The sequence below is a fragment of the Diorhabda carinulata genome, chromosome 11 (assembly GCF_026250575.1).
Source record: "Diorhabda carinulata isolate Delta chromosome 11, icDioCari1.1, whole genome shotgun sequence".
Lineage (NCBI taxonomy): Eukaryota > Metazoa > Arthropoda > Insecta > Coleoptera > Chrysomelidae > Diorhabda > Diorhabda carinulata.
The window spans coordinates 8893968-8919935 of NC_079470.1; the positions used below are offsets into that span (position 1 = coordinate 8893968).

Consider the following 25968-nt stretch of genomic DNA (forward strand, 5'->3'; position numbering starts at 1 on the left):
TATCACTTTGACCAAATTCAAAGAATAATTTCTTTATTGCTTCAAATGGAGCATCCTGTATATTTTCAATGTATTGAATAGCACTATTATTTTTTCTATAGGACGTAGCTAAAGGTTTCTTCTGCCTTTCTATAACTGTTTAGAAATTATAAGCACTGCATTAAAAAGATTCTCATTAGCAATGTTTCATCAAGGCGCCCTTACCTATTTTGGAGAAAATATACTTGAATTGCTAATTAATCAGTATAATTAGTGTCCCGAAATTAATTTTATTTCCGCAAAATAACAAAGAATTAGTAACTCAGTTCATTGAATATCAAAACAGTTGAACGAACAAAAATAAATAAGGTAATTGAACGCGATTATCTGTAACACATAGTGTAGCTCTCAAAAAATATTGTAACAACTTTTGAAATGTTAGATATAACTGCAGGAAACACGTTCCTAATTTCATTTTCATAGGATTAGGAGCAGTCAGTCAGAACTAGACACAATATTTTTCTTCCATAAGAAGCAAATCCATCAAAGTTATATCTGGAGATCTGGGTGGCCAAATGATTATTGGAAATGCTCCGATACGCCAACCAACAACAGCCAAATCTTTGCTCTGAGATTTAAAGGAATGTGTTGCAAGAGATCCCGAAACGTCTTCTAAAAATTTTTAGGAATTTTACTTAAAGTGAAAGAAGACAAACCTATTACATTATTTTCCACAATCTCACCAAACATTTCTATATAGCATGAAATCTTAAAAATATCTTTTGTTACATTAAGCAAATCTGATGTACATGTACATTTGAAATAATAAAGTAATTGATGCTTGCATTTATCCAAAAATTTTCATTGGGACTGTTTAGAAATAAAATGATTGAAGATATAAGAAGGTAGGACATATCTAACAACAGAATGGAGTTACGTGTTATTACGATTATAAATTAGAACAAAAACTGCTAATTTCTTTCAAAATATATTATTTACAAATGAATCCATGTTTATATACATCTTAAATATAACCTTGAGGACCAATTGAAAAGAATTGGAGATTATTTAAAACTACATCCTCTGTCGGTAAATTTATAACAACCATATTCTGTGATTAATGCCACTTTGACAAAGTTAAGAAAATAACGAAGTTTATTGAGTTCAAGGGTATGACGATACCAAGCCATATACTTCTTAAAAATTGAAGGAATTCTTTCGACAGCTCAGGTGAAAGATCTATAATAACCCCCCAACTAGCCGAAATTTAGCGTCTGTGACTATTTCCTGTTATCAAGGATCAAGAAGCACATATCCAGTACACCGTTTACATGAGTTAGTGATAAATGGACATGTTGAATAGGTTAGTTATAATTATCTCGAAAAGTATGTCATTTGACTACTTTTGTATTTTGGGTTAATTGTTAATAAATATTTATTTGTTTAACTTGTAATTCTTTCATCACCACACGTATCATAGAACATATCGACTATTTTAGATTTTGTACTTATCAAAGCCAAATAGTAAACCAAAATAATCATTAGTCCGTGATCAACACGTGAGCATCACGTGTTTATTGTCGTTCTCTCTCTCTCTCTCTCTATATATATATATATATATATATATATATATATATATATATATATATATATATATATATATATTCTAAACTTCTACAATGTATATTTTTGTAATAATTGTGCATAATTACTCATAATTTATATTATCAAATTGCAATTATTTTTTAAATGCAGTCCTGTTACGTGCTCCGCTTTGGCGTTTTCATCCCTGCGTGCACTATGCGTGAATATGTTTTGGTTTACTATTTTTCTTCGATAAATAGACTTTAAGTGGTAGAGTATGATGTATGGACTAGAGCTGTGATGTAATCTCATTACAAAAGGAATATAATATAATTATATCGACACTTTAATCACGTATTACATATAAAAACCGACAGCAGACAGCAATATACAACATTGACAAAAAATACGTTCTAAATTCGATAAATATCGTGAATATTCGAATCGTAAATCGTTAGGGATAGATAATATCCCTAATCAAGACGTCTATGTCTGCAGCCCCAATAAGACTAAGTTGACTATTTACTTAATTACATTATACACATAAATGTAGATTTTGCTGGTATTCGTGTTTTGTTTCTTGCCGCAGGAGTTGGTTGAGAAAGGGTGAGGGAGCCCTCTTTCATTAAGACACTAATGATTATTGTTGGCCTGCTACTATAAGCAACTATTCGAAGTTTCTCGCATATGGAAAATAGTTGGTGTTAGAGATGTTTTGTTTATTGCCTGAAAATGGGCCTGCTGAATAGTTGAAAGTTAATGAATATCAGAGATAGATATTTCAAAAATACTTTCAAACAAAACGAAAACCGTTTCTTCATTATTTATTACTAAAAAGTCTAACCATTTAACAATGATATTTTCGACACTTAGAATTTCTTAGTTTACTAGATCATATTCGGAATATGCTTGTATCAAAAAAAAGAACGGTTAATTAATTAATTAGTTAATTCAGTTATGTCATAAATTTTTTCGAATGATAATCTTTTTTGTCACATTTAACTGCAACTTATTTTAACTACCATTTTTTTATTAAAAATTTTAAATTGTTTTTTAGACGACGCCATCTGAAAGTTGTTTACATACCGAAAGTTGCGTTTTGAGTGTTCCATGTAGTGAAAGTGACAGTTCCGTACTGCAAAACACTTTCGGGACTCTAGCCACTTCAATGTTGACAGTTGACAATTGTACTTCGATGAATTTGCATACTTTTCTTTCACCAAAAATACGAATCAATCAACAAATTCTATCGAAGACACAAACACATCTACAAATTGTATCGAAATCACAAACACATCTACAGATAATTCATCAACATTTAGTAGAGATATACATATTCCATCTGCATCAAATCCAATATATATTAATAATAGTCCTGGAGGTAGAGCCAACATTACTTTTTTGCAAATACTTAATAAATTAATATTGACATTGTAAATATCATTAAGTACATTATATTACTTAATAAATGAAATGTTTATAATTCTCTATTATTTATTTTCTTTCCTGAGTGTAATTGAAAAAGTTTTGGATCTTATGCGTCGTCTAAAAAATGTTGTGTACGCCGCGGCTGAAATACTACTTTTTTGGACTTGTCTGTTGCTCGCCTCGCTTCGCTCATCTCGCAATTTTCAGACTCGTACAACAAAGTAGCACTTTTAGTCCTTGGCACACGAATAACTATATTTCGTTCTTCGCTATTACTACAACACTTATTTTTTTATTATTCCTCAGTAGCTTATGTTGGTCTAACAGCTATATTACTTCGACGTTCTCGTGGTTGTAAAGCCGTTCTTCATGCTTCTTTGTATGTATGTTCACACAGACATAAGCTCTTTTTTGTATTTCATCAACTTTCATTCTAATTGATAGTAGCGTTCAGTTTTCCATATACAAAATTCACTTTTTCAGTTTTCTTCTTGCTGTGTTCTTTCCATCGTAGCTTAGCATCCTAGTTCATACCTAATGATTGTAGACATGTGAGACTTCTTGGAGCATTCCAAAGAACATTAACAATACTCATCAACACTTTTTTTTCTAATATTTGTATGATTTCAATATCGCTTCAATTGACTAGCCGTAAAGTTCTTTGCCGTATGTTCTCACAGACTTAAGCTCCTGTTTGTATTTAATCAACTTTCATTCTAATTGATAGTAGCGTTTCTAATTATTAGTCAATTCAATTTTCCATATACAAGATTCAGTTTTCTTCTTGATGTGCTCTTTCCATCGTAGCTTAGCATCCTAGTTCACACATAATGATTGTATGCATTTAGAACTTCTTGGATCATTCCATTGATTTCTTGTTCAGTTTCAACAACTGCAGGTATATTTGTTTCTTCTAGCTTCTCTAGTTTGTTACGTTGCTGGTATATCAGAGGTTTATAGGATCTACTGCAGTGGACAAAGAGCACCACCTTTTGGATCACCAGCCTTTATCGCTCTTGAATCTGAATATTGATCTTTGCATCCAGTACGAAGAATTTTGTCACCAAGCTAGCAATTCAGCAGGTACCTGTATTATTCAGGCAGAAGTTGTTTAAACTGGTCGTGATGCCAGGCTTTATTGCTGGGCTACGTTCAAGAACAGAACTGTAATGTCGGCAGAGACGGTTGCACGGAAAGTTGGGTAACCGCTGTTCGACTTCGACATTATTGTGTTTCGTGAGATCACCCCTAATCTTATATATTAAAAAAATTGATGATTTCCATTCCGAGTCCGTTCAGGCGTTCGACCCAACCGATTTGCTTAATTTTTTTTTTTTCAATGAAAGGTATTGATGCACAGATCAGCCATCAACCATCGGATTTCATCTAATTTTCACCATTCTCAAGTTATACTCAAATTCAAATGTGATTTCCCCCTGTACATTACTTATGGGAGCTTTTTACATACACACGTTCTATCCTCAATATCTCAGGTTCTATTCAAGATAGAGACTTCGTTTTGGTTTAAGAACACTCGCTGAAACACCTTCTTTCTTTTGAGTTTTTGAACACTTAAATTGGTTGAGTTGGAGAGGAGCTAGGCGCAGACATTCAATGTGGAGTTATGGATTTTTGTAGGTTTTTGGCAATTTTTCTACATTCAAAGATCTATATCTCAGGTTCTAATATAGCTACTGAGTTCGTTCTTTTCTATTATAATGATTTCTGATACTTATTTAATGGATTCGATGCGAGCGAAGCCGCGAGTAAAAGCTAGTAAATATAATGAGAATTGAAAAAAAAGTTTTGCCCTTTTCTGTAATTATCTATTTAATTGATAACATCAAAGAATTTTTTCAATAATATCATCTTTTAAAATTTTCTTGTGAAATAATTTCATGAGAAAGCGATTATTCCGATATTTCCTGTATTTTTCCAACTTTGTAAGAAACTGAAGCTATGAACTACCAAAGAAGTTCTTGTGGCATCAAGAAACTCCACTTCCACTTACTTTGATAATTTCCATTTGGAAAGTTGAGCACTTTCATCTCTATATAAATCTTTTATGGAAACTTTTTTAACTTTTGATCCTTCTCATAAAATTCTAATGTTTTTACACTTCATTTGGTTCCTGATGTTACGGTGAATAAGGTACACCCTATCCAATTTTGTCGATGTGCTGAAATGGTTCGAAATATCAGAGGGAAATGACGTATACCGTATACTCTCTTTAGTTAAGACATTCCATGTAAACTGCTCAACAATTGAATGATAAATTCATAATATATTTATTTCAAAGTTAATCAGTTTGTAATATAGAAGCCTTTGAAAGAGTGGAAAAATTATAGTAGAATAATACTGGGTAAGGAGGAGTGTTTTCGTGTAAGAAGAATGTAATGATACTGATAACTCACATTTCAAATTTTAATTATAAAACGACAAATAATGGAAAGATGCAATAAATTCTGATACATGTTCACATATAAGTTAATGTTAATGTCTCTGCGTCCTCGAGGGTGGACTCTTGTAACTCTCTGGCGTACAGTTTTGACCAAAATTTATCTGTATTAAACATGCCCCCGGTCTTGTTCTGGCTTAACTTTCAATTCGAAGAGGGCAAAGTCTTCACACTGCACGGGTAACTTCACTACCTGCTGTTCTGACAGAAGTGGCGCAATGAATACCATTCCTGCAGGTAGGTGGTGCGTGATTGTTCTTTATTAAAACTAGTTGTCAAACATCAAGGCCTCCGTGGGACTTCTTCCATTTATGTTCATGTTGTAATTCGTTGATATATTCTAGACTCCAGCTTGTCCAAAAGTGCTCATATAATTTTTGTATTCGTTGATGCTGACTCAGTCGACCTTCTTTGACATTAGTAATTGGAAATTCTGGTACTGTTTCCATTGGTCTTCCAATTACAAAATGAGAGAGCGGAAGATAGGTCAAATTATTAGAATCAGTGGTTGAAGGAGTAAGAGGTCGTAAATTTAGCAAGGAGAATATAATAAAAATTAAAAAAAAAACAATTTACGGGCCCTCTGAAGTCGATAAGGGAAAAAGGGTGAGTTTTAAGGGTGAAACAACGGTTTATTTCGATTTCCGACAAAACTACAACGCCTATAAAAAAATAGACAGCAAAATTGTAGGTAATGAAAGTTCTACAACTTTCGTATTGACATTTTTTTCACATAACCTCAAAATTTATGTGAAAATTGAAATAATCCAGTTTTTATTTTTATCTTTTATAAAAACCAATTTTTGCACGAAATTTGGTGAAACCTCACCTTTTATGTCCCAAATAGACTGCAATTTATGTGATTTGAAATATCAAGTTTTTTACCTTATTGACCTTTTGAAAAACTTTCAATCGAAAGCTCCTCTCTCAAAATACCAGCTTTTTTGATAAGTTTTTTATTAATTGAAATCTCTACTTTCTAATGAAAAATTTTACCATTAAAGTGGTAATTTTTACTGAAAAGGCAAAAAATGTTTTTAATCTTGTAAGTTTTCACCAAATTTTATATAAAAAAATATTTTGAGGTTATTTGAAAAAGTATCAATAAAAAAGGCCACCAAGCTCTTCGCATAATTGTCGCAGTATGTGGGTTAACATTGTCTTGTTGTAAAGGCCCTCTTACTCTGAAAGTTCATGGCTTAAGTGTTGAAGTGTTGAAGTCACACTAAGACCGCAAAGATAGATTTGACGATGCTGTGGATATTGTTGGTCTCGAAGGAAATTAGGTTACTGTGAATTACGTAAAACCTGTAAAACTATAAATCTTGTATCTTACATTCAACAGTTGAACGGATTGCTTGCGAAAATTCAACTACATTATTCTTGAAAATACATCCTTTACTTAGCCGTATATCAGATCCTGAATTATACATACCCACATCCATACATAAGTAGAAATTAAAAAATGCTTAGTAGACAAAGTTTGTCTCGTCTCAGTAAGAGAGAATATAAAAATTTTGAATAGGGTGATAAATTTTTTCTGGCACCAAATTGCTGACTATAGAGGACTTCGCTTCTCTACTCATTTCCCTATCATGAGTTTGTCGGATTCAGCAAAAAAAACAAAATAAAAAGCATCAATCGTGAGGTAATAATTCTTTCTTTCATCCGTGTGGCTATGGGCTACTAGAATTCACTGTTTTTATTGAATTTCCAAGAAATAATGAACGTATAAACCAAAAATAAAGGAAGGAACCTTCTCAGAATATAAATGACCCTGTATTAACGGTCCATTAAATCACATGCTCCACGAGAAACATTGATTTAAAGCGTGTCCTTATTACGTGTCTTAACCCTACATCAATACAAATCCTTGAATTGTGGATGTGAATGTAAAAAATAGCAGAGAAAAATACTTCTTTCCAGGACCTCAATAAAATAGTCTAGAAGTGTCGCAGTTTCATTTGGAGCTTCTATATTTACTTGACATTTTCACCTTCCATGCTTTTCACCGTTGAATTAGAGTGTCGTATTGGAACGAAACGAAAGGTAACATACAAGGGCGAAACGGAATATTTGAGCAGAGAAATGTAAAAATTTATATTTGTAAGGATATGGTTTATCCTTGCTTTGATTTATAGTTATGTGCATGTATATTATTAATATGTCGAAGTAGATGTTAGAAAACTATTCGGAACCAGTTTTCTGAGACTATATGAGACGAAGTCATAGTGATTTATTGATTATGAACGTATTATTTCTATTAGTATTTATCGGATTTTGACTTCGACATCTCGGCCTATCGATTTTTTCCCACATGTGTGATTTTTGAAGGTAGGTAATGTTCAACAAGAAATACCAAGAAACTGTTTTAAAAATTGGTTTAATGCTTGAAAATATTGTTTATAAACTATTGAAAAAATATATCTGATACTAAATTCTGAACAGTCGCCCCTTTTGGATTAAACTTATTTTAAAATAGCAGCTTTTCAAAAACTGCTTGCAACTGGAATCATTTCGATTTTGTTGTCTTTACTTTAGTTTTAAGGTATAAAATTTCCTCAATTTTTTCGCACGAGCAAGTGCCCTATCAGGTCATCAGAAAAATTACGTCGTTTTCTTATCTTCCCTGGACTAAACTATGATCCTGATCCTATGTCAGATACCTTTCATCAGTTAGATGGCTCATGACATTTGGATGCGCGGAAGCAAAAAGGCGTCGTTATTATACATTTTGCAAATTTAAATTTTTCAGATCCTTTCACATCTCATATTTTTATATGATTTTCTTGATATATCTTTTTGATTTATGTACCTTTTAATAAAAAATTAGTTTCAAAAAACAGGGACAACCTATTTCGGTCTTTATCAAACCATGACAAATTATCAAGAATATACAATTTTCAACTTGTCTTACGTAAAAATGGTAGTAAGTAGGAGCTTTAATTGTAACAGAAATATAGTTTCATAGTGTTAAATAATTATTTTCAATCAATATATTCTTTAATTTTAGTCAATTCTGACAAAGTCGATTTTGTATCAGAGTGTCCAATTTCTAGCTACTTTCATCTCTGTTCCACAATCCATATCTTTCCCTCTTCTACTTCTGATAGACAGTAGATGATTTTACGTGTTATAAGTTCTTCCTTTCATAATAGACCTAACGCATGTTCCTTCTTCGATATCATTCCTCATTCTGACTCTAGATTGTAACTCCACTTTCGTGGTCGACCGTGTTCCAATTGGAGATTTATCCCTTGCTATTATTACCTAGTCTATTGTCTGTCATTCGATTTATAAGTTGGCGCCATTGTTTTTTACGCTGTAATACCCATTCGTTAATATTATCTACGTCACATAATCGTATGATATATTCATTTCTGTGATCTCCAAGAGTTGGTTCTGAAGAATAGGTCATTATAATTGTAATTGTCGCTATGTAAATTCGTTCCTTTGTTTTTTGTGTAGGAATTTGTTCAGCCACACTACTTTCTGAAGACATCCCGCGACCTTATTTACTCAGGCTACTTATCCTCTGACCACGTCTTCTATGTCTCCATAACTGGTTACGTTAATTCCACTTGTATTTCATTCTCTTTTGAATTATTTGACCTTCTAATTCTAATTTGCATCTAATGGGCTATTTTGATGTGATGCATATAGTTTTTTCACTTGAGTCAGTCATATTTTACTGCTTTCCTGTGAGAAGATATTTAATGAACTTCAAAGATCATCTTCTTTTTCAGCACGTGATATTCATTTTTAAAACATTCTTAAGAAATAATTCTATTGAAAATTTGTAAAAAATAAGATAGGTGACTATTGAGAAGAGAACAAAATTATAACGAATATCTACCTCGAAATTTTTTTATTTTCTATATAAAAATAATTGTTACCTGACGATTATTATAATATAAAGTTCTAATAGTTTTAGTTTTCTAATAACTGTTAAAATTATTTAATATGTGCGATGGTGGTGTAATGGTCAGCATAGTTGCCTTCCAAGCAGTTGATCCGGGTTCGATTCCCGGCCATCGCATCGAAATTTTTTATCACAATTTCAATTATCCCCATTTTTAATTATTTTTTCATTTTATTTTTAGTATTTTTTTATAACCGAAGAGTTCGAGGTTAAAAAATTATAGCTAATTTACACATTTTACTCTAGGACTTGAACCAGCAACCATTTGACTCCTTGTTTCGACCTAACCACGCGATCATCAAGACATTTTTGCTATGAATAAATGAGAGAAAAAATATGTATATGAAATTTGATGAATATGTTCTTCGTTTCTGGTTGAGTCATATATTAGAGAAATTTTTATCATAAAAATTAAGTAAATCGGTGCAAACTGAATTATTTTGCCTATTTTCTTTTATTGAATCATTTATTGTTATCAAAAGTGAGGAATTATGCAGAATTTCAAGTCAAATATTTGATTAAAAGTTGATTTTAATATTCCATCTAAACAGAAAAAGAAACAACAAATTAACGGAGTAAGTTAAGCGACGGCAAAAACAATGAAACATGTTAAGAATTTTGATAAGATTGTCGACTCTTTAGAAATAAGTAGAAATAATGTAACGATAAACCTAAAACAACATTCTCTTTGAAATTTTAATAAAATGATTTTCATGAAAAAGAAAACATATAATAATCAATTGAATATGCATTATTACATTACTATTGTTACAATTATTGCACAACCGAAATACTTTTTTATCCTAATATTAGTACATGTAAAACATTCACTTGGAACATGTTGAAACAGGTGTCATGGTTGATATATTTCTACATTCTGAGCATAGGCGTAGATAGATCTACACAGACAACAATAATAAAGAATTACAGAATTACATCAAGTTTCGAATATACTATATTATCTCGTTCTGGAATATCAGAAGATTACAGCTATGTGGTAACCTTGCATTTATTAACTTAAAAGGTTAGAATCCTCTGTTAACCCAGAATATTCGTTAATGTTGGTCCGACCTTCAGCTAGATGAAGAGGAAATATCGTTAGCTTCGTCATTAAACCTTGCCACCTAACATTGTTCAGTAGACTAGCGATATCCAGAGATATAGTTGGACAAACTTTATAGTCTTCCAATAGATTTTCAAGTAACATTAAGTAGCGTGATTGTCTCTGGGCTTAAATGTTACAGTGGTGAGATCTATCATAGCTTTGCTAGATAATCTTGCATCACGTCTCCACTAATCTAATCAAGTCAAAAACTTGACAAATATTTCTTGTATTATTATTTTTCTCCTTCCTATATTGTGAACAACGCTTTTTGATACTGTTTTGAAGGACGTAACAAATTACCAAGAAGGTATAAATTTCCCGTAACAACATATTGTAAGTCAACCCACTAACAACCACCCCAAACATAGAAAATACTTCAAATTTTCAATGATTAATAAAAGTTGTGTAATATCTAGTGATTGAAAATTATTTCACAAAATTTTGATAAATGTCTTCTCGTCCTTCCTGAATTCATGAGAAATATTCTGACTCCATAATTTCTGAATCTCTAAGCTTTCTTGAAAATCTACAGTAGACTTTTGGCTCCGTTACATGATATAAAGTTTCATTTGCATCTGCCTTTTTATTGTCGACGTTCTCTTCTACTTGATTTCCAGCAATAATTGCAGATTTTCATCTGCCATGTCGGTTGAAAGCTGATAAATAAACTCCTAAGTGGTTGATGTTCTAAGGAAGTGCCAAGTCCAGTCCACTCTTTAAAGTTTTCAAAGTTCCGAAATTTAGCAAGTTCAATTCGAATTGAATTTTTCCTGACAAATTGGCTAGAGTACTTTCCATAGTGATCAATATGAAGTCGACTATTTTGGAATAACAAACTTTCTCGTCGTCACTTTTTGTCACTATACATTTACGTCCAATTCCATTTTTGTATTCATATTCATGTCTTAATTCGACATTGTCCTTGCTCCAGCAATTCCCATTATCATCACAAACTTCATCACATAGATTTTTTGGGCTTATATCTGTCGCTTCTTCTTTTGCTAGAAGCTTACCATATTTGAAGATATCTATGTTTTCCACTAAAAAATTGTAGATTTCAACGTGGAATATTCACACCATAAGATTGATGGCGACTTTGATAAAGCAGATTTTTTGTGAAAGTACACGAAAAGCACGGTTTTCGAAACTTCAGTATAACCATTTATCGGCACCATTTCTTGTACTGTATTCTTGTATTGATACATGGTTTCATACCTCATCATTGAATTTTCTGGAAGAAGCCATAGAAATCGGTCAATTTGAATGATTTCTTCGATTACGAAAAATTAATCACTGAATAGGACTTCCTTCTCCATCATTTTTTTCTTTTGTTTCCTGCTTTTTTGATAAATTTGCTATTTTAAATCCATCTTTAATATGTACAGATGTGTTAATGGCTGCATCTCGTTTTTAGGACTTCTGTTTTAGCTCTGTCTTTCTTACTATTATGCAAACAAAAAGAAATTAATCTATTCAGTATATCGAATTAATGCATTTTCATCAGTCTTTGACAAGTTTGCAAAGTTCAAATTGATGCATATCGCTGAGTAGAGTAAAATCGATGTTGAAAAGTTAAAGGTACATATAGATGAAATTAATAAACGCGTGTACTTCACAGGATGTAAGTATATTTACTAGTTGCAAACTTTATTGCTAGCTCTCGCTATCGCTCAAGCACGTCTAATAACTCACATTCCTTTTAGTGTGAATAACTACTATTTAGATAACAAACTTTTTCCATATCAACCATTACCATAATCCTATATGCAGTTGCTTCATATTTATTATCTACTTAAGTTTGTTTCGGAAATGGTTGAAAGATATTTTCAGCATCCTCTTTGATATTTCATGCCCAAGTGCCGTTTTCTTTTCGTACAATAGGAATATTTAGCATTGGCCTATTCATCCCTTTGGCTGCGCTTCAAAGAAAGTAATCACCGCATTCATCGTCTGTTAGTTCCACTCAGATATTTGTTGACATACCCATTTTTAATCTTAATAATTTCTCTTTTTAGTTTTTATATAAGTCTATTCAACTTAGTTTTTGCAGTTCGTGTCTTACTTTCGTAGCATAAAAGTTTTAACCATTTTCTAATTTTATTAATATTTTAGAAACGCGATCACAATTAACCTTGAATAACTTATATCCCTAATACATTTTCGCAAATCCAATTTTCATAACCGCAATAAAGTAATGACAATCTAGCGGGATACCCGCTTTTAATATTTTATCACCATCATCCATCAATGCATCAATCTTCTTTCAGCGATTACGTAATCTATATCATTAATGTCGAGAAAATAATTTTATGAATATTTTAAACAGACAAGAGACTTTACTCTATAAACTATTAATCTCTTTATGGAAAACAACATGAAATGTACTTATAATGAGAATAATATTTATGAAATTACACAAATGTATTCGTCAGAATTTTATACAATAATTCACAGTACTGAAGATATATTAAGGTCATGTCAATATCCAATCCAATTGACCATAGTTTCAGTTGTTTGGAATTTTTTTTAATCATTATTATTTTTTTCTGTTATTATATATATAATATAGAACTATTTCCATTTTTGAGGTTGAGTGTCATTTCTGTGGTTACATACTATTCAATTTAGATCTTATTCTTGAGTTTCAGTTCTCACTCTGTTCTTTAAAAGGAAGCAAAAGCCCCGTGCAGCAAAAGTTGTACGATATAAAGAATCAGTTCACGCAAATTTGAGAAGACAACAGCAAGCAGAGCGACAAAGTAGTTTGAGATCAGCTAAAACTCCTCTTTAGGTACGAGTTCGTTCAGAAAGATAAGCTATGGTGCAGGCAGCTAGAAGAGCGATAGAAACGCCAGAAATGCAGATCATGCGCCGTCGAAATTTCATTTCTAAAGAATGGTTAGTACTGAATGGTACTAGGTTTCCTTCAATGTAATATCATTTTCATCCTTTGATTGTTATTTGTTCATTGAATAAAAAATGTCACTATTGCGATGCTTTCAAATGGAAAGATGAAACTGTTAGAATGTGCTGTTCCAGTGGTAGAGTTTCACTTCCATTACTTGGTGACCAGAAGAGCCTTTAAAAACTCTATTGTTAAGTTTTACAGATGAGTCAAAGTAATTTTTAAGCAAAATAAATTAGAATTCTTACTTTCAATCATATTGATTCATTTCTATTGTAATGACCTTTTTTCCTTATTTAATGGCTTCAATGCGAGGTCTGGCTATTAAATAACGAGACTGTAAACCTAGAGGGTGCCCTAGACGAGTGGCGTAAAAAACAAGTAGTGCGTTGAGTATCTAGTTATCTTGTCTATGCACGTCCCAAAACACGTTTCCGTTACTAATATAGTATTTGTGCAGTAGCGGTTTGAAACGAACGTGTTTTTTTCGAGTGTCGAAAACTATGTGTAACGAAAAACATCAATCTCAAATTTCTCGTTAAATTGAAAAAAACTGAATACTATAAATTGTTTAACAGCGCCCAGGTCGCCCTGTGACTGTTTCAACTCCGGAAACAGTGACCAAAATCAACCAAATTGTGCGTGCAGATCATCGAAAGAGCATCCGGATGATTACCGAGGCTGTAAACGCCGATAAAGAAATGGTTAGAAAAATTTCACACATGACAAAAGTCTGTGCGAAGTTGATGCCAAAAAATCTGACTCCTGATCAAAAGCTCTTGCGTCAAAGGGTCTGCTCAGGTTAGAAAAAGATCTGCTTTGAAAGGGACCCGATTTGAGTCGATGAAAGCGGTAAAGCAAAAAACGTTTGTGGAAAGTTTATGGAAAGGTGTGAGGCGAGGGCTGGGTAGTATATTGGGGGAAGCATTCTAATAATATTCTAATTCTAATAAAACCCTAACCAGTCTCGTTATTTAATAGCCAGACCTCGTATTCTGTTTCGTCGTATCATGTCCAGACGCAGAATTAGCTCCAAAGATGTACGATACTAGTCGTGTTAATATATGATTTTTTCGGGTTAGGCTAATCGGAGGTAAGCTCAAAGTTGGGATCATCAGCAGATTGATTACATTCATATTCACATTTTCAATATATCATTATATACCCCGAATTTAAGGGTTACGCTAGCTTCACGAAGTAGCTTTATTCTTCTATTATCCACTATTGTTTGATTATGGAAACATTCTTTTCATATATTCGGTGCTTATTGTTTGGATATGCAACTTGATATTGCGCTTCTCCCTTGGATATTTCTTTTATTACGTTCCCAATTTAACAAAATTCTTTCAAAGAATATTAATAAAAAATGTGTTCATTGCCGGTGTATTACCTGGTCTGGGCGCTCGTTTTTTCTGAAACCAATGCTTGTGTGCTTTACTTTCTTTGCAGGTATTTTATTGCATTGGAGAAAAAGATGTATGAATGGTTACATACCCAAGGAATTAGATTCTAAGATAAGTAATTTCATCTCAATTCAGACGAATAAATACCGTATATGGACGCACATATTATAGGTCGAGTTATCTGTATTCCCTTTATGATCACTGGTTTATCGTACTTCGCCCTTCGAAGAGCCTCCTTAATATTCACTGACTTCTTATTTATCAATTGGTCCTAACTCTTTTCTAATTATTGAGATTGTAAAAGCATCCATAACTCCAATAATTTCCAAATTACTTCTATATTTCTCCTTTGAACTCCTCAGCTGAGAATTCTAATAAAATAATAATCTAAAGGTATTAACACCCAGGATGAATCCACTGAGCCCGGGTAAAACCATTCAAGCTACTGATTTTTCATATAAGTTCTAGATCTAAGAATGTCATTAAGCAGAAACAACCAATCATCAAATTTCATCTGTAGCTGTGTTGATCACTACTGAAAACAGGCCTCCTTTGGTGCACTCAATTTTTCGCCATCTTTGCTGGTGCCTATTACAGTTACTCTTAAATCTCCAATTGATGTCGTCAGTTATTACTGTCTCCTATTTTCTTAGGTCCTCATCCCAACATTAGTGGAAAACAGATAATTTTTCAAGTGATTTCTTTAGGTACGCCAGTGTACAAATAACACACTAGTCGTCACGGGAAACAGTTTCAAAAGCCGTAACATATCCGGTACATATTGTGTGAAATGACGAAAACAAAGAAAAGTTACCAAATTATCATTCATTTTTTTCAAGAATTGGATTCAGAACATAGCCATGGCCCAGCTAGTTGAACCCTGAAGAAAATGATAAAAAGTCTATTGTAATTTTCTCAATAAGTTGACCCAAATAATAAAAGAGGCTCGGGCATTGTTTGATCTGTATTACCCAATGTATTTCTACAAAAATGATACAAAAAATCAACTTAACCACAAAAATTTTATGTGAGATGTATTTTTTTAATAATATTCTCCAGTGTTGCCTGTGGTGAGAAATTTCAAAAGCTCCTAGTTTTGTCGTCAAATTTCTATTGATTTTATCGGGTTCTATATGGATGGTTCCATATGATGAAGTATTATTACTTCACATCCTTACTATACTTCATTACTTTATGTTTATTGTGTTTGAAGATAATTTGAAATGTTTCAATGATGATGTTTCACTTTTAGTTTTCAATTCTTTGCTTGATTCCGATTAAATTGTCCGGAAGAAGTTAATAGAATGTCGCGAGTATTATTAAAATTAACTTTGGTTCCAGGTATAAAAAAATATTTTTGTGCATATAAAATCTGGCTAGTAGATATAATCACGACAAGAGTGATGAATAAAATTCGTCTTAGTGGTATTCACTCATCCGTTGAGTTGATTTTTAAACTAAAATAGACTGAGACAGTTAAAAAGAAGTTTGGTAGTTACCCAACCAAACGAAACAAACAACTTTCGACAGTCAAACAAAAGAAAAGACATGCATATTTAACTCAACTTCTTGGCATGCAAAGAGGAACTTAAACTTACTGAGAGAATTTCCCGCCTATCGTTGTAGAATGCATGCAGTAAGTGACAACTTATTCCAACTTTAAGTTTATAGTCAAACTTACAGTCCGCTACTATCCTCGAAATTAATAGTAGTAGTAATAGATAATAAAACTGCAAAATTATCCTTTGAATAATATAAATATATTCTGGAGAAGTCATATCTACCAAATATAAAATTCATATTTGAATTACTTGAATCGATGTCGTTTGAAAATCAAAAATTCTGTTTTATATGAATACTATTTCCCAAAAAAAAATTTATCAAATAAATCATTGGGGTTGTTCATGAATACAATTCTTATTTAGTTTCAAAACTGCGCTAAAAATGATTGAAAAAGAGGAAAAGTTTAAAAGAAAATAGCCTACTTTCACAAACAAAAATTGCTGTATGTATTATTTATTTAAAAAAAAAAAATGTGCTCTCCTTTCTTTCTTTGTACGAAACCGTAGAATATTTCCTCCGACCGAAATCCAATTGTATGAGAAAGTTTAAGCTGTGTGTTTGAATAGAGGTTATCTAAGGCGGAAACTTTGAGAAATAACTCCAAGAGTTTCACCCGAAAAGGTCAAAGGAACTTCATTTACTCAAATAACTGACATATGCTATGAATTAGTTTTTTTGTAATTTCACACATTTCAAACAAATATTTTCATAAATATTCATTTTTGAGTTTTTGTTGCCCATTCAATGACAATAAAAAAAACCTACTAAGCCATGCCGCCTTCTCTAACATAAAATAAACTACTAGTGACAGGTATGTGATGATTTAGATGTTGTCGCTTTCATGCTGTTCATCTTCATTGTCGACCAGTTACATTTTGGTTCATAACCTTATCATTTTAAGCTTACGTTTTTCAATCAATAAATTTCAACAGTGAAATTTAGAAATATCATAGTTGACTCTCGGTATGCATTAACAAGATTGAGGTCACATTTCGTAATCACCTCGACGCCAGATTAGCTGGGACTTGTAGCCTTGCCTCACATCTTTTCGATTTTTTGGATAACATGTTTTGTAGTGGAATGAATTTGTAGTTGTGTCGACACAACACGAAGTACAACACGAGGTAGAACACAGTAGGAACATTTAAAAAATTTTCTTAGAAAAGCCATGTTACCTATTTTAATAATCTGGTCAAAATCAATCGGGACGACTGCTAATTGTGGAACGTTTATCCATGCAGCTAACGTGAACATTTGGTGGTAACCAGCCACAAATGAACCAAAGACGTGCGAAAATAAGTAAGAGTTTATGCTTTTTGTTATTTACATGAACTTCTCTTCTTTGTTAACATATCCTCTATGAGAAAATACTTTGTGTAAAATAACATTTCATTGGTAAACAGTATTTTGGAAATAATCACTGTTTGGTTACTGATAGTGAGATTTCAAGAGCCTCAATATCTCTGGGGATTACCGGAAATTAATATTGAAATGCTATTCAAAGCATTCCAGATTTCTGTTGGCTCAACCAATAATCCATTTTATGCAATTTTCCTAACTTAATGTAGATATAAGTAAACGTAAGTATAAATCTTTTTTTTAATTTTGCTCTACATAGTTCCGAATATAGGAAGGTGAGGAGTTGGCTATACCACTGGCGATCAATTCTTCATACCAAAAAGTTATGAAATTATAAAAAACTGTATTGATTATTGTCATTTCCACTACTACCACCCTTCTGTAGGAGAATACGAATAATATAATAAAAGCAAAAAAGTAGTTAGAAGTCGTGTGACTAACTAAGAAAAACACACTTTTTTTTTCAAAAATTGATTTTATTCATCAACGTAATCACCTTCAAGAGCAATTCAATCCAACGCTTCTCTATCTTCTCCGAGTGTTTGTAGAAAGATTTGTGTTTTGCCCTAAAATAGGCTTAAGTTTCAGCAATTACTTCTTCATTTGAGTTGAATTTCTGAGCAGCGAGCATTTTTAACAATATTCCATGCGCATTCTAAAATAATGAGGCCATAACCTTCCCAGCTGACTGTTGTGCCTTTGGACGCTTCGGACGTGGTTCACCGGCTGTAGTTCACTCAGAATGATCGTTTTGATTCCGAAGTGAAGTGATGTATCCATGTTTCATTCATTCTCACATATCGGCACAAAAAATCTGATTTATTACCTGTTACTATGGTCAAATTCATCTCTGAATCATGAAACCATTGTTGCTTTTGATCGACTGTGAATAAACGCTTTCTCATGGTCAAATTTCATGCATAATTGTGAAAACAATGCCTTCGAATCTTTTCACGGCCTCAGTTATCTCACATCATTTCAATTAACGATTAGATATAAAAAATTTGTGCATTTTTTTGATGTTTTTTGGACTGACCACCTCAAGTTGATGATCAGAACGTTCACCATCATCGATGTCTGTACGACCACGACAAATTCAGCAAACTAATAACAGATAGTTTTTTTCGATAGATCAGAATTTGGATAACATGTTTGAAGCCATTTGCTGAGCTTGTACAGTATTCTTTTTCAAAAAGAAGCAATGATAAATTAACACACGAGATTGTTTTGCATCCACTATTTTGAAAAGAACAAAAGTAGCTTCACTTAAACGGCTGTCATTTTACTGAATTATCGAAATGTCATGAAATTTTACACATAATCTTTTGAAGGTTGGGACTTCCCAAACGTCATATGGATTTGACAATAGCATCGCCATCTGTGGGTCAGTCACATGATTTATTGAGTTATGTAATATAACAACAGCTGAAGCATTTCAACAGATTTACGCACATCAATTGTATTATGTCTTACCAAATATTTGTATAATTGTTTAAATTCACTTCACTTCCATACTACATTTTATTCTAGATAGTGCGTACATATATATGTACATTTATAAGTCGACAAACTTAACAAAGAGCTTGAAAAAAGCGGAGCTAATTTTGGAAGGCCTTTATCCACAGGCAGATCGACATTTTTCTCCTCGCAAATTAATTTTAGGAATTTTAAAAAAGTTTCTAAATAAAAAGAGAACTTTAATACTCTGTATTCAGAACATCAACAACTCTCTTTCATTACTGTAGATTTCAAACGGATCTGAGCGAGACCGAGAAACACATTTTCTGAGATTAATGATTTGTTTACTGCTTGTCTAGGACTTCCACTTGAGGATATTTATCCTTATATACGTCTTTACGTTCAAAGGAATAAATAATTTCATAAATAAATTTATATGAAAAGAGCACTTTGAGATGAATAGGCTTATACATTTTCCCTCTGATCAAGAAACTGTTCCCACTAAAAATGCATTTTTATTGCGGAAAAACCTCTTTCCTCTTATTTCCTCCTCGAGAATTTTCTTATTTTTATGAGGATTTTCTTTGAGAATAACGTGAGTGATGCTTCGACAAGATTCGATTACGAATATTCGAATGATTTTAAACGTGTTCTCTCAATATTCTGTTTAAAACTATACTAGAGTTATGTGGAGATTGAAACTTCATGATTCTAGAACAACGTTAGAAAATTATAAAAAAATTGAATTTGTAGGTCCCACTACACTGCTATAATATTCTAGATACTCATATCATAACCTAATAAAAAGTTGATTGAAAATTTAAAACAACGTTCTTATGCCGTCTGAAAAGAAATTTTTTTACAAATTACAGATAATAATAATAAAAATAACTAAATAAAGATACAAATACAATAAAATTTCAATATACAGAAGGAAACCACAATGAGTAACAAAATTATAGTAATGAGTGATAATTAGTATATAATTTCATAGGCACTTTCCACTAAATATGCCCTCAAATTATCGCAGAATGCGGGAAAAGATTATATCGATTTGATTTCAATTGGCAAGTGATTGTGCATTTTTTGCATTGTAAAATATTGAGCACTTAACGAATAAGGAAGAAAGTGTCATATTTTTTAATCTTTTAATGAAATCCCTGCTCTTTAGTCCGAGTAAATATCTAACAGCCCTGCAAATAGATTCATTTTACCACTGATGTCAAGATAGCGATGTCAGTTATGAACAGAAGAAATAAAATAGGGCCTAGTACTGAACCTTGAGGCCCTCCATATTCTATTAGCTTACAAGAAGACATCGTTGTATCAACCCTTACAAGCTGACTTAAGTGAGGTATGACTTAAACCATACGAGAAGTGCTCCCATGAAGTGACAGTACAAACGTTTCTTTTCATACCGTAACTGAAATGTTTTGAAAGGACATCATTTTGGAACTCTGGTAGATATTCCAAAGACTGTGACCGAACAGCTAGGCGATAAAAGCTGGAGACTCCCGCCACTGCTACCAAGAGTAAGAAGAAACTCAATATGAGCACAAGGGGTCTCCTTTGAAGGGGATAAAGTTGTTGGGACATTAAAATGAGTCGAAAATAGATCTGTCAATTTACTTATCATGATGTGGTGTTCTTGGAAATCTTATAAGAACAACAAATAACCATATTTGTGAAACTTAACCAGTAACATTTCAATTGAATTTGAAGTTGTAAACAAATGAATGAACGGCCACTGTATTATAAGGAAAACATTTTCTACTTCCAACACAGTAAGTAGGAGTCTTTTGCATTTTTTTCTTTACGTTAACACGAGATATATGTTTAGAACTAATTCTATCTAGACACCTCCATTTCCATTAAATTCAATTAATTTCTATTCGCCTGCAAAAAAATAATTTCACAATAAACGATAATAGCATACAATGAAGCTTTTTGTCAACAATGCTGTCAGTATCTGCTGTCAATTCATATATACTCGTGTTGTTAATAAATTTAAATTTAAATTCTAGTAAACAATAATACTCAAGCAGGCGTCAATAACGAAGCTGACTGCTAACTTCTACATACAATGCGCAATAGGTCATTTCGGGATGACATTAAAACGAACCACCTTGAGGGACAAATATTGCGTTATTTACTTGCATATTTCTTACCTGATATTTTGGTTTGGATAGGAGATTCATTACTTAATAATACAGCATCATCTGTCGACAATATATATATGGTGAATTCAATTTATTGTACTAACGTCTTAAAAAGAATGAATTATTTTTTTGGTGTCATCTAATTTACGCCATTGATTTGTTTGTGCCGCTTTCTATTTTGTATTTAAACTTTTTACAACTCGTCCTGCGTAGCATTGAACAGATGTACAAAGGGGATTTTGATGTAAAATAAACGATCTGATCGTTTACGCGAACGTTAAAAAGTAATTAATTCATTAGCGTCAAGAACCATTCCAAATGTTCCAATTTCTGAGGAGAGAGTAATTGAAAAATTCTGGAAATGGCAGCGTACATTCTATAAGGCGCGTTGTCTGTATTTTCCAGCATTTCGAGGATGGTTAACAGGACTGGATTAAGAATTGTAGGTTACACAGATAAATGTGTTGGATAATAATGAATGAATTGAATACATATGCTCAAGGGAAACTATTACCTAGACATTGTGTACATTTTTGGTCTAGTTATAAGTGCAGTTGCCTCAGAAACAGAATTAAAAGATTGATATAATTATGCGAGGTACTGGTAAAATATAGAAACATGAAAGTTCATAATTTAATAACCAACCAGACCGACAACATATATCGAATTAGATTTTCCTGTGGAACGGGGAAGTGTTCGACTTCCTAGTAGTAGACCCGCAACTGAAGAAGAATTTTATCTAAGCTGGTCTTATGTAATCTTCTTTTTGAATGCTAGTCTTGAAGTCTACTAGAGTTTCAAACATTTTTACTTGAATATATCGAGCTTTTAGTTCTCCATAAAAGGTACCTTCAGGCTGAAGAATAATCCGAAATCACAACTGTCTACTGTGCTGTGTGTGACGATACATTATAGTGATGCAGCATTTTGTGTGCGTAACTTTCTTGACTAACCGTCCTGTTTACCACTAAGTGGTAAACAGAACCTACCAGCACGTGTTTCATCACCAAGAGATATTTGCTCTCGTCCGCTGTAGTCGTGAAGTTCATTTCCTCATGAAGCAATTTCATCACTAGACTTTGTTCTTCACTAAAATCGTCCTTGAAATCATAGTAGATCTGTGATAGCAGTGACTGAACTGCATTCAGATCTTACTACTCAAATTTTACCAGATCTGACTCCTGCAGTTCCGTGGCATCTCAAAATGACAGATATACTGGAGTTTAATAATAGTGCAATTCAGTGGCATATCATTCCGAAGGATAGAAATAAGATTTTTTTTAATTATCTAATGTTTCTGGAATTTTATGCCCAAGGCACGGTACTAACTTTTATTGTACCACACCCCTATTCATTTTTTCGCGTTTCCTAAAATTTTAATGTTTCCTATCATTTCCATGTATGGAAAAAATTGTAATCAAAGACAAAGGTCGCGATTTTCAGCAAAACGTTAAGTTTTATCAAAAAACTACCTCAAATAAAAATTGTAGATCAGAAAATTATCAATTAGAACCATATAAATACTTTCTTTTCTACGAGCCAGTATTTCTGAGATTTAATTATTAAAAAAGTAGTGGTTTTTTAACGTGGTTTCCCCAGTAGGCCTATTTCTCGGGTCTGTTTTGATGGTTAAGCTCAAACTATTGCAAAATAGCAGAAATTAAAAAAATAAATTTAAAAAAAGTTGTGAAATTCAATCGTAGGTATCGTAACTTTGGAATTTTCCTTCTTATTGTTCTTAGGAATCAAACGGATCCTCCACTGTTTGTTATTCAATAATTAGAGCAAGACCGGACTTGACAAGATTTTTTGCAACCACATTTAGCACTGCTTTCCTTTTTGCAGTTGCAAAAAAATTATCTGCTCTTTCAATACTTGCATTAATTAATATCATCATCCCACGTGCAACAGTAACAACTTCAGTTCATCACTAAAACAATTTTTTGATATTTTTTTTACAAAACTCAAAACGATATAGGTTAGGATAAACACGTGTTTCCAATACCAATTGGCTCTCAACACTAACAGTATTTCATTTATTACAGCAGGTATATAACCCTAGCAACAAGAGACAAATGTTGTCTCTAGGTTAAAATAGCGTATAAATTAAGGGACTGGGTTTCATTTTACTTGATATTCTTATAGTTATAATTTATGTATATTTTATATTTTAAGTGTTTAAGTTACGACGATTAGAAATTTTTGAATTGTTATATCGGTGGCTCGTACAAAAAAAGTATTTTTCTACTGTTTGTCAAAAATATGTTTTTGATAAAACTCACCGTTTTGCTGATAACCGCGAAAAACTAATTTTTTTGACCTTTGACCATAAATAAAATCTTTTCTTTACACAGAAATGATGGGGAACTTTCTTGTTTTATTTTCAATTATATTTTGAACAATTTTACTACTTTTCAGCTTGGTGGGAATTAATGAAGCTTCACTCTTATTTTTTGGTATAATTTGACCGGGCTATAAATATATATAATTGAATATTTTACCAAGTTGAATGCAGAATTCTCAACTTCTACGAATTTATTATTTAGACAAAATAAAAAAGTGAATGGTAACCATGCAACTGGTCAATAAAAATCGAGTCTTGAAACGACTATGTGGAATGTTGAAATACAAACTCTCGGAAAACATTTCTACCACGAAATGTTTCTATAGCTACCGACTCTGGTTGCATTGAAATAATTTAAAGAACGCTCTGAAATGAGAAATAATTAAACGAGAAAAAGTTGAACGACGTTAAATTAATGATTCGGTACGAAAAGTAAAACGATTAGGTCACTAGAATGAATTATACAATTGTATAAGTTCTGAAAAATATTTGTTACCGTGGATTAAGTTCAATTTAATTTGGATTGGAGTTTGCAAGCGAATTTGCTTTTGAGGTTCAACATGTTTACAAATACGAGTATGTAATTGATGATTTGGAAATTTCTCTGACGCCCAAGAAACACTAGGATTCGTTTTAATTAATGGGAAAGTCGTAAAAATTGATTATAAAAGAATATGGAATCAAATACGATCTAACAGATTCAACGGTTTAAAAATAGTTTTATATACGAGTGGGTTTGTTATTTGGAACGCCTCATTTTTCTCGGGCTTGTTTGATTTTTATGAATTTTCGTGTACAAGGGTCTTGTGATACGGCCGGTATTATCGTGGTATTTACATTGTTTCTTTTTCTGGAAAAATAATGAACTTTGTTTCTTCAAAAGGATCATCCTCTATATTTTTTATGTTAAAATAATAAATTATTATTGTTGAAATTTGTTGAAAGTCACAATGGATCGTTTATCTGAAAAAAAAAACAAATTGATATTTTAATGATAGTAGGATGAGGAGATGGGCATAGAAGTTAACAAAAAACGTATAATATCTTTAATAATTTATATCCTAACCGGAATCCTATAAAAAAATCTACTGTCAGCAAATTAGTAAAAAAGTTTAACGAAACTGGCAACTAGACAAATATCCAGGGAGCTTGATATTTCACAAACATCCGCAATGAAAATTTTACGTGATAATAAATTCCATCCATACAAAATAACATTGGTTCAATAGTTGTCAAATGACGTGCAAACTCTCATTCCAATTTTATGAACTTCATTCAATATAGAAAACGATTCAACACAAAGACCTCCATCGTAGCTCGAATATAATAAAATAAACGAAAAATTGAATTACTCAGTAATATTACCACTTCATACAATTTTCCAAACATCATCATCAGAAGTATCTAATTTGTTTTTTAATTATAATATAATCATTGTTCAAAATTCTGTGTTTAGTTGTATCCATCATTGCTACATTCGATATTTATTGAACAAAACTTTTTTATGATAAAATAATAATGCTAAGTACCATATTCAAATAATTTACTACTCTTCAGTCACCGTTCTTCTCATATTCGATTTTTCCTTTTTTGAACGTAATATATAGCATTCCTTCATACTAATGAAGTGACTACATCTATTGGTTTGTAGCAATTGCTCCAGGTGTGCAAGTTCAAATGTTACATTGTGTGGCGCCGCTTAAGCAACCACCATTGGGGTTCAGATAGTAAATCATTGTACAAAGCTCTCATCAGATCTCGAATAAATTATGGATCCATTGTTTACGCATCTGCCAGCAAATCCGTACTGAGAACATTAGACGCTGTACACAATTCAGAAATAAGATTATCCCTAAGAGCCTATAGAACGTGCCCAGTTGAAAGCCTGCACAGCGAATCCGGTCAACCTTCTCTATCCTTGAGAAGACAATACCTCAGCCTGTCTTACGTTGTGAACATTATATCGAACGAAAATAATCCTGTATATCAAAACTTTCACGCTCATCGATTCCAAACCATATATCAGAACAAACTACGAACTCCGGCACCTTTCTATCAAAAAATCAATAGATACAAACATGAACTAAAAATTACCTTTCCACAAGTGTACCCTATAAATAAATCTAATATACCACCTTGGTTGATCTACATTCCTCAAATTGATACAAATTTTAGCGAAGTCGAAACTCCTTCTTAAATCAAACTCAATAACTTTATACAAATATTATCCGATTATCAAGGCATTTTCTCCTGCATATTTCTTATTCTGGGGTTCACTTTTGGTAATTAAATAACTATGGG

At 32.3% G+C, this 25968-nt stretch overlaps 1 non-coding gene across 1 annotated transcript; it reads left to right on the forward strand.

Moving 5' to 3' along the window:
- Positions 1–9416: 9416 nt before the first annotated feature.
- Positions 9417–9488, forward strand: Trnag-ucc (transfer RNA glycine (anticodon UCC)). Its single transcript has one exon. It is a non-coding gene; the product is annotated as a tRNA-Gly (tRNA).
- The last annotated feature ends 16480 nt before the right edge of the window (positions 9489–25968 follow it).